Consider the following 11,176-nt stretch of genomic DNA (forward strand, 5'->3'; position numbering starts at 1 on the left):
TATTTTGTTAATCCCAAATATTCATATTGGCAGTGTTATTGCTTGACATATTTTAATAATTGGTCTTGTTGACTTGTTTTTAGTCTAATTCCAAAAAAATAGACCACGGCTGAGAATAGACTTCAAAGGTCTCCTATTACGTATCAGACAGCTACATTTGAATAATTGATATATATATTTATTCGTGACAAACACCAATGCACGGGTGAACAATACATGCATTCTTGACATTTTCTCTTAGAAATGATATTGCACCGGTGCATAACCAAAGACAGCTGCTTGTTTACTTCATTTCCAGTGTTATAATAATGATGTATTACATTTGTAAAAGCACTTTTCATTATACCAGAATAATCTCAGTGTTCGGGGGGGGATGTGAATGAATTATGATTTAAATGGAAAAATGACATGAGATTTTTTGTTGTTGTTGCGTACAGACACGTACAGATGGACACACACAGCTTCCTTCCACGTAGCATTTTAACAGTTGGTTTGTGGTGGTGGAAAACGTTGACTGTTTTAGGTCATTAGCAGTATGTTATGTTGGAAGGAGACATCAACCCTGTGTAGGCTCCCGTATCAATTGACCGTAGCATTTTGGAACACATCTCCCCCACAACCTGTGATCTGTCACCATGGGGTCAGATCTTTAGGAGACAGAGACCAAAGGCACACCACTGTATAAAAGGGGTTTGGGTTAAATGCGGAAGACACGTTTCAGTTGAATGCATGCAGTTGTACAACTGACTAGGTATCCCCCCCTTCCCTTTATTCAGTCTCTCATTCATTCTCCATCTTACTTGTACACACACACACACACACACACACACACACACACACAGACAGATTATACATTTGTTTGCAGACACATAAACATATGCTATGCATTACACATTTATACACACACACACACACCGGCATCTAGAAAGACTCTCGTACAATCATGGGGACGTTCTAAGTGGCATTGCAGGCAGAAGGTATCAGGGTTTAATGGTGAACGTATCCAGTCGTATCCTTTTCACATGAACAGAGCTGTAGTGTTACCTAGAGGTTTGGAGTGGGCCGATAGGTAAAGCATGTGTTGGGTTCAGAACTTATAGAGGAGCAGACCGGAGCAGTGCATTATTTGACGTCCGAACTAAAATGTGTGAATATTTGTTGAGGTTTGTAGGCATCGTTATCGCACTTTATGGAGAGAGTAAACATATGCATTCTGTCATTTCCGTGTGTGAACGCATGTCAGACAGTGGTGTATGTTTACAAATTAATTTGTCATATAAATGCTTCCAAAGTAGTGCACTACATAGGGAATAGGGTTTGTGACGAAACCCAGTTCCCTACTACAGTATAGATTCAGAAACTGCTCCCCCCACATTATAGATGCAGTGTGTTTTACAGTAGGCCTATATCTAACCTACTTCCTCCATGGGCTCTCCCACATTAAAGATGCAGTGTGTTTTTACAGTAGGCCTATATCTAACCTACTTCCTCCATGGGCTCTCCCACATTAAAGATGCAGTGTGTTTTACAGTGGGGCAAATATCCACCCTTGCCAAATTATCTCTCATGGTGTGTGTGTGTGTGTGTGTGTGTGTGTGTGTGGCCTACATAATGTGAGTGAGTATATATTTTCTTGTGTGTGTGTGTATACATGTGTGTGTGTGTTTGTGTGTGTGTTACAGAGAGGAGGAGAAGACTTAGTATTTTGTCACATCTCTCGGCTATCCTATCCTCCCATCCTCCATTTTCCTTTTTTAGGGCTCCTCCTCCATGGCTTGGTAATCTGATGGGGAGATTAGCCGTAGGCAGCATTTGGGTCGGATTATAGTCTCCTTAGAAACTACTGGTGTTCCCCAGTCACTGTTATACGTGTTAATGTGGCATTACACAGATTTAAGTCTATTTTTGTAGGCCATTTTGTACCAACATGCATTCGACAACTCGTAGGGAAGAACAGATTTGAGTTCATTTTATGAGTTGCGTGTTTGTTTGTGTCTGTGGGTAGCTGCTGGCACAGCTCTGCTCCAATCATCTATTTATTCTGCCATTTTGTTCTAATCCAAACAATTATTTCTTAAATTCCCTTTTCATTTCATTTAATACATTTATAATACTGAATGTACGTGATTATCATTTAATGTTTTATTTTGGCATGATAACTGTTTTTTTTGTGTGAAGTCCTGTAGTATTTTAGAAAATTATTTAGCTAAATTTTATAAATATTTTAGTAAATTAGTAAATTAATGCATGTAAAAAATAAAATGTATAGGCCTACTATAAAATGTTGAAATATTAGCATTAAGGATAATACACTATATGATTAAGATAATGTCCTTGGTTAAATATAAAGCTGTTTAGTAAAGCTGAACCATCATGTAGGATAACATCCTTTCAGCAAATATAATGCAATATTACATGCATACGTGTATATTTATATATATCTGTGGGTATTTATCTGTGTGTATGTATGTATGTATGTATATATATTCACAAAGAATATGTGGGGGATTGGAAATGATGCAGAAAATTAAGTTGATGGAAGCTACAATCTATCTGCAATATGAAAGCTGATTTACCCCCTTAAAAAAAAATATGAATAATAATCAACATGTTGATTTTGAAACAGAGATTTGACGTTATTCTATGTAGCAGTTGTATCGTGTTGTAGCACTTCATCTACCTGTGTCGTACAAATAATAATCTCACTGTGATATGTCCTCCACTCATTCTAGATCCTATTCCTTATGCTCTCCTACAATTTCACGTGATAAATATGCCTTTTCAATATGAATCTCTTTCAGCGTTAACAGGAGACCACCAATTTACACATTTATACCCATAATGCAATTTTCCCGATGACGTCATCAAGGTTTATAGTTGTACTGATCGCAGGTGATTCTGAACGATACATCCCCATGACGATGCAAATATAGCAGCTCTATTGGCCACCTCTGAACGCTGTGCTCTGTCGCCTTCCCAGATAAGCTCCGACTAGCCGTAGCTGACTGGAGAGTAGAGTGGGATTGGCCTTGGCTCTTACTCTATATTTCCATTCTGCTATGATGTATAGGTGGATAGGAAGACATTTTAAAGCGTGTGTGTGTGTATGTGCTCGTAAGTAAAGCATGTTTGTGTATGCATGTGTGAAGCGTGTGTGTGCGTGCATGAATGACGCTTGTTCGTTCGTGTGTGTGTGTGTGTGTGTGTGTGTGTGTGTGTTTTGAAGTGAGTGGGAAGGAACGGGTGGCGGTGACAGTAGCCGTGTCTTTCTATCTGGTACACAGCATAGACCATTATGGCTGATGGCAGCATTTGGTACTGTGTCTACAGGAGCACGAACATGCGTGTGCACTGCCTACTCATGATTAGCTCTGTTTACACACGCATGCACGCACACACACACATACATCATAGCCTCACACACACACACACACACACACACACACACACTCACACTCACATCACAGCCTCACACACACACTGACATACACACACACACACACACACACTCACATCACAGCCTCACACACTCACTGACATACACACACACACACACACACACACACTCACATCACAGCCTCACACACACACTGACATACACACACACATTGTGCTGACAGTTTCACTGATTAAAACCCACTAGATTAGGTGACATATGTACAGAGGTAGAAGGTCAAATCAGTATGTCTGTGTTTATGTACACCATCTGTGTGTGTGTGTGTGTGTGTGTGCACACGCTCGTCCAGCGTGTTACAGAGCAGTTAATTGTGGACAGATCGATGGCCTTGACTCTGTCGGGTCAGACACTGATGTGCTCCAATGACCAGAATATCACTTTCAATCTCATTGGAGAGAGCTGGAGCTACAGACTGACGGAGTGCTGTGTGTGTTTGTGTGCTAAATTTCCTAAAATGGTTAAACTGACTATTCGTCTATATTACGGGTTAGGGTTCTAGCCCTGAATCTACTGTATTTACTGTTAACATTGAAGAAACATATAGAGATACAGTTACTAGATAGTGTTAATACATTATTACCAGTACCAGCTACTGAGTCGCTAGCTGATGATAATGATTCCTACTGAGTCCCTAGCTAGGGATAATGACTCCTACTGAGCACCTAGCTGTTGATAAGGACTCCTACTGAGCACCTAGCTGGTGATAAGGACTCCTACTGAGTCCCTAGCTGGTGATAAGGACTCCTACTGAGCACCTAGCTGGTGATAAGGACTCCTACTGAGCACCTAGCTGGTGATAAGGACTCCTACTGAGTCCCTAGCTGGTGATAAGGACTCCTACTGAGTCCCTAGCTGGTGATTATAGCATCTATATCTGCTCATGTTGCCCTGAATGGCCTATCCACTGAACTAGCCACATCACACACCTTCTCCCTGCTTTAAGAGTTCCACCCTCCCCAAACACAACAGCCAGAGAGATAATCCTGGGGTGTATTCATTTGTGCACACAGAGAATTTCTGTTGGACAAATCAACTATTTTCCTTGACCGTTTGATTGTGTTTGTTTACCCTTTTGCTCCTTTTGGTTTCTGGTAAACACACCCCTGATGTCAAGGGGGACCAACCGCTCGACACACATGGCATCTCTGACAGAGCCTCCCCAAACTTCCCTCTGGCTCTGCATCATCCTGCATTCAGCATGACCCACTTACCCCCCACCCTCTCTCTCTTCCACCCCCCTCTTTTTCTCAAATAAATCGCTCGGTGACCTACTTGTGATTTTGCACCATTTTCTGTTGACGTATTATCCAGTTGTACTCAGTACTATTCGGTAGGATTCAGAAGTATTCTGCTGGGCGATATCATACGGAATTACATTTATGCCAATCATTGATATACGATTATTCAAATTCAAGTGTAAAACCATGTTCTAAAATAATCAGTGTTAAAGAGAACCTACGCACAAGATTTATCCATGTGTGTTGAAGACATCTGAAAGTACATGCTATTAATTAAGAGACTCACTTAAATGTATCATCATATCAGCCTATTATTGTTCATCTGGAAATGGTGGTGGAGTTAGTTTACAGTGTTATTCATAGGCAATACATGATCCCTTTTCCATAGGATAATTCACCTACAGTATGTTGGAGGTGCAATAATGAAGAAATGGCTCCGCCATTTCCTGGTTGCTAAAATTCGAATAGTTTCAGTTTGTGACCAAAACAAGCACCATATAAACCGCTGTGAAATGTCGTTTCCAAAAATATTGTATTTTCAGCTGTTTGAAGCTGGTGAACAAAACTGAAAGTAAAAGACACAAAAACTAAACCTAAAAATGGGAAGCATAGAAATTGCACATGTAGAACAGATCTACCGCTTCCTATACTTGTTTTCAATGAGAATGACATATCTATATCTCACATTTCTATGTGCATTTGGTCGGGTCACCCAAAAAGTGACACATTGCAGCTTTTAAAAACCATTACATAACAGTGCTGGTTATGTTGTAGCTACCACCGACAGTATCAACCTGTCTTCTATCATAGCCTATGTCACAGTGCTGGTTATGTTGTAGCTACCACCGACAGTATCAATCTGCCTTCTATCATAGCCTATGTCACAGTGCTGGTTATGTTGTAGCTACCACCGACAGTATCAATCTGTCTTCTATCATAGCCTATGTCACAGTGCTGGTTATGTTGTAGCTACCACCAACAGTATCAACCTGTCTTCTATCATAGCCTATGTCACAGTGCTGGTTATGTTGTAGCTACCACCGACAGTATCAATCTGCCTTCTATCATAGCCTATGTCACAGTGCTGGTTATGTTGTAGCTACCACCGACAGTATCAATCTGCCTTCTATCATAGCCTATGTCACAGTGCTGGTTATGCTGTAGCTACTGTTGGGGTCAAATTGGGGTCATGATAGGGGCTGCACCAAATGTTCGATGTATTATTATAATTGATTATGCTTATGTTGTATTAATAGAAGTTGAAGGGTTATAAGACCCCTCCCAACTTACATTTATAGGGTCCTAGACTACAGATCAACGATATATATATATATATATATATATACATTGAGGTTTAATATTGTTTCACAGTTCTTTTCTAGTCTTTGCCTCTTATAAAGAAACGGTCTGAGAGATGTGAGAATTATTAGCCCTTAGAAAACACTGGAACTATTGTATCTCTCTTGCAAGTTTATATAGCTGTGTATGCATGGGCTTGGTCTGTAGAATGGTAATGACGTATGCAGTGACATCACAAGGGCAGAATTCAGGAGAGACGTCAGTTGTATGTGTGATGTTTGATCTGTCTACAGCTGTATTTTTGATTTAAAATTGTTATGATTTCTAAGTTCACATTTTGAGTGTTCCTTATTTGTTAATAAGTAAAGAAAACGGAGCACAGAGAAACGGAACCAACACTACCACCAACAGTATCAACCTGTCTTCTATCATAGCCTATGTCACAGTGCTGGTTATGTTGTAGCTACCACCGACAGTATCAACCTGTCTTCTATCATAGCCTATGTCACAGTGCTGGTTATGTTGTAGCTACCACCGACAGTATCAATCTGTCTTCTATCATAGCCTATGTCACAGTGCTGGTTATGTTGTAGCTACCACCGACAGTATCAACCTGTCTTCTATCATAGCCTATGTACACAGTGCTGGTTATGTTGTAGCTACCACCAACAGTATCAACCTGTCTTCTATCATAGCCTATGTCACAGTGCTGGTTATGTTGTAGCTACCACCAACAGTATCAACCTGTCTTCTATCATAGCCTATGTCACAGTGCTGGTTATGTTGTAGCTACCACCGACAGTATCAACCTGTCTTCTATCATAGCCTATGTCACAGTGCTGGTTATGTTGTAGCTACCACCGACAGTATCAACCTGTCTTCTATCATAGCCTATGTCACAGTGCTGGTTATGTTGTAGCTACCACCGACAGTATCAACCTGTCTTCTATCATAGCCTATGTACACAGTGCTGGTTATGTTGTAGCTACCACCAACAGTATCAACCTGTCTTCTATCATAGCCTATGTACACAGTGCTGGTTATGTTGTAGCTACCACCGACAGTATCAACCTGTCTTCTATCATAGCCTATGTCACAGTGCTGGTTATGTTGTAGCTACCACCGACAGTATCAACCTGTCTTCTATCATAGCCTATGTCACAGTGCTGGTTATGTTGTAGCTACCACCGACAGTATCAACCTGTCTTCTATCATAGCCTATGTCACAGTGCTGGTTATGTTGTAGCTACCACCGACAGTATCAACCTGTCTTCTATCATAGCCTATGTCACAGTGCTGGTTATGTTGTAGCTACCACCGACAGTATCAACCTGTCTTCTATCATAGCCTATGTCACAGTGCTGGTTATGTTGTAGCTACCACCGACAGTATCAACCTGTCTTCTATCATAGCCTATGTCACAGTGCTGGTTATGTTGTAGCTACCACCAACAGTATCAACCTGTCTTCTATCATAGCCTATGTCACAGTGCTGGTTATGTTGTAGCTACCACCGACAGTATCAACCTGTCTTCTATCATAGCCTATGTACACAGTGCTGGTTATGTTGTAGCTACCACCGACAGTATCAATCTGTCTTCTATCATAGCCTATGTACACAGTGGTGGTTATGTTGTAGCTACCACCAACAGTATCAACCTGTCTTCTATCATAGCCTATGTCACAGTGCTGGTTATGTTGTAGCTACCACCAACAGTATCAACCTGTCTTCTATCATAGCCTATGTACACAGTGCTGGTTATGTTGTAGCTACCACCAACAGTATCAACCTGTCTTCTATCATAGCCTATGTACACAGTGCTGGTTATGTTGTAGCTACCACCGACAGTATCAACCTGTCTTCTATCATAGCCTATGTCACAGTGCTGGTTATGTTGTAGCTACCACCGACAGTATCAATCTGTCTTCTATCATAGCCTATGTCACAGTGCTGGTTATGTTGTAGCTACCACCGACAGTATCAACCTGCCTTCTATCATAGCCTATGTCACAGTGCTGGTTATGTTGTAGCTACCACCAACAGTATCAACCTGTCTTCTATCATAGCCTATGTCACAGTGCTGGTTATGTTGTAGCTACCACCGACAGTATCAACCTGTCTTCTATCATAGCCTATGTCACAGTGCTGGTTATGTTGTAGCTACCACCAACAGTATCAACCTGTCTTCTATCATAGCCTATGTCACAGTGCTGGTTATGTTGTAGCTACCACCAACAGTATCAACCTGTCTTCTATCATAGCCTATGTACACAGTGCTGGTTATGTTGTAGCTACCACCAACAGTATCAACCTGTCTTCTATCGTAGCCTATGTACACAGTGCTGGTTATGTTGTAGCTACCACCGACAGTATCAACCTGTCTTCTATCATAGCCTATGTCACAGTGCTGGTTATGTTGTAGCTACCACCGACAGTATCAACCTGTCTTCTATCATAGCCTATGTCACAGTGCTGGTTATGTTGTAGCTACCACCAACAGTATCAACCTGTCTTCTATCATAGCCTATGTCACAGTGCTGGTTATGTTGTAGCTACCACCAACAGTATCAACCTGTCTTCTATCATAGCCTATGTCACAGTGCTGGTTATGTTGTAGCTACCACCGACAGTATCAACCTGTCTTCTATCATAGCCTATGTCACAGTGCTGGTTATGTTGTAGCTACCACCGACAGTATCAACCTGTCTTCTATCATAGCCTATGTCACAGTGCTGGTTATGTTGTAGCTACCACCGACAGTATCAACCTGTCTTCTATCATAGCCTATGTCACAGTGCTGGTTATGTTGTAGCTACCACCGACAGTATCAACCTGTCTTCTATCATAGCCTATGTCACAGTGCTGGTTATGTTGTAGCTACCACCGACAGTATCAACCTGTCTTCTATCATAGCCTATGTACACAGTGCTGGTTATGTTGTAGCTACCACCGACAGTATCAACCTGTCTTCTATCATAGCCTATGTCACAGTGCTGGTTATGTTGTAGCTACCACCGACAGTATCAACCTGTCTTCTATCATAGCCTATGTCACAGTGCTGGTTATGTTGTAGCTACCACCGACAGTATCAACCTGTCTTCTATCATAGCCTATGTCACAGTGCTGGTTATGTTGTAGCTACCACCGACAGTATCAACCTGTCTTCTATCATAGCCTATGTCACAGTGCTGGTTATGTTGTAGCTACCACAGACAGTATCAACCTGTCTTCTATCATAGCCTATGTCACAGTGCTGGTTATGTTGTAGCTACCACCGACAGTATCAACCTGTCTTCTATCATAGCCTATGTCACAGTGCTGGTTATGTTGTAGCTACCACCAACAGTATCAACCTGTCTTCTATCATAGCCTATGTCAGCACAGTGGGATTAAACTGGCATCAGCAGCAGTACTTATTTAGCATTTATTGATCCATTATTACTGTGTTTCAGGTTGTGTTAATGCTGTAAGTGGTTGTGGTAATGCTGTAAGTGGTTGTGGTAATGCTGTAAGTGGATGTGGTAATGCTGTAAGTGGTTGTGGTAATGCTGTAAGTGAATGTGGTAATGCTGTAAGTGGATGTGGTAATGCTGTATGTGGATGCGGTAATGCTGTAAGTGGATGCGGTAATGCTGTAAGTGGATGCGGTAATGCTGTAAGTGGATGTGGTAATGCTGTAAGTGGATGCGGTAATGCTGTAAGTGGATGTGGTAATGCTGTAAGCGGTTGTGGTAATGTGGTAAGTGGTTGTGGTAATGCGGCAAGCGGTTGTGGTAATGCTGTAAGCGGTTGCGGTAATGCGGCAAGTGATTGTGGTAATGCGGCAAGTGGGTGTGGTAATGCGGCAAGTGGTTGTGGTAATGCGGCAAGTGATTGTGGTAATGCGGCAAGCGGTTGCGGCAATGCTGTAAGCGGCTGTGGTAATGCTGTAAGCGGCTGTGGTAATGCTGTAAGCGGCTGCGGTAACGCTGTAAGTGGATGGGGTAATAGAAGTAATTGGATGTGACAATGCAGTAACTAGTTGGGGTAATGTTGTAACTGGACATGGAAATGCTGTAACTTGATGTGCAAATGGCTGTTAAGTAGGTTAATGTGTTTTTAAATTGTAGTAGGCCTATAGCAGGGTTTTCCTACCTGCAGGGAGGAGAAGAGGAGAGGGAAGGGGAGGAGGGAAGGAGAGGAGAGGGAAGGAGAGGAGAGGAGAGGGAAGGAGAGGAGAGGAGGGCACTAGGGAAGTGGCCGACCCTGACTGATTGGAATCAGAATCCATATGACCGCAATTAAATGTAATCCATTAACTGTCTCTCTCTCCTCTCTGTGTTCACTCATGCTCCTTCTTCTCATCCCTTGTTCTCACTCACTCTGCTTTTACCTCAAAGTATTACATAAAAAAGAAACGTCCCTTTTTCAGGACCCTGTCTTTCAAAGATAACTTGTAAAAATCCAAATAACTTCACAGATCTTCATTGTAAAGGGTTTAAACACTGTTTCCCATGCTTGTTCAATGAACCATAAACAATTAATGAACATGCGCCTGTGGAATGACACTAACAGCTTACAGACGGTAGGCAATTAAGGTCACAGTTATGCAATTTAGGACACTAAAGAGGCCTTTCTACTGAGGGAGACAAACACCAAAAGAAAGATGCCCAGGGTCCCTGCTCATCTGCATGAATGTGCCTTAGGCATGCTACAAGGAGGCATGAGGACTGCAGATGTGGCCAGGGCAATAAATTGCAATGTCTGTACTGTGAGACGCCTAAGACAGCTCTACAGGGAGACAGGACGGACAGCTGATCGTCTTCGCAGTTGCAGACAACGTCTAACAACACCTGAACAGGATCGGCACATCCGAACATCACATCTGCTGGACAGGTACAGGATGGCAACAACAACTGCCCGAGTTACACCAGGAACGCACAATCCCTCCATCAGTGCTCAGACTGTCCGCAATAGGCTGAGAGAGGCTGGACTGAGGGTTTGTAGGCCTGCTGTAAAGGCAGGCTCTCACCTGACATCACCTGCAACAACGTTGCTTTCTTTTGGTGTTTTGGTGGTCAAATTGCTACAAAGAAACCACTACTAAAAGACTCCAATAAGAAGAGGAGACTTACTTGGGCCAAAAAACACAAGCAAAGGACATTAGACCGGTGGAAATCTGTCCTTTGGTCTGGAGTTCAAA

This window comes from Oncorhynchus mykiss, chromosome 19 (assembly GCF_013265735.2).
Source record: "Oncorhynchus mykiss isolate Arlee chromosome 19, USDA_OmykA_1.1, whole genome shotgun sequence".
Classification (NCBI taxonomy): Eukaryota; Metazoa; Chordata; class Actinopteri; order Salmoniformes; family Salmonidae; genus Oncorhynchus; species Oncorhynchus mykiss.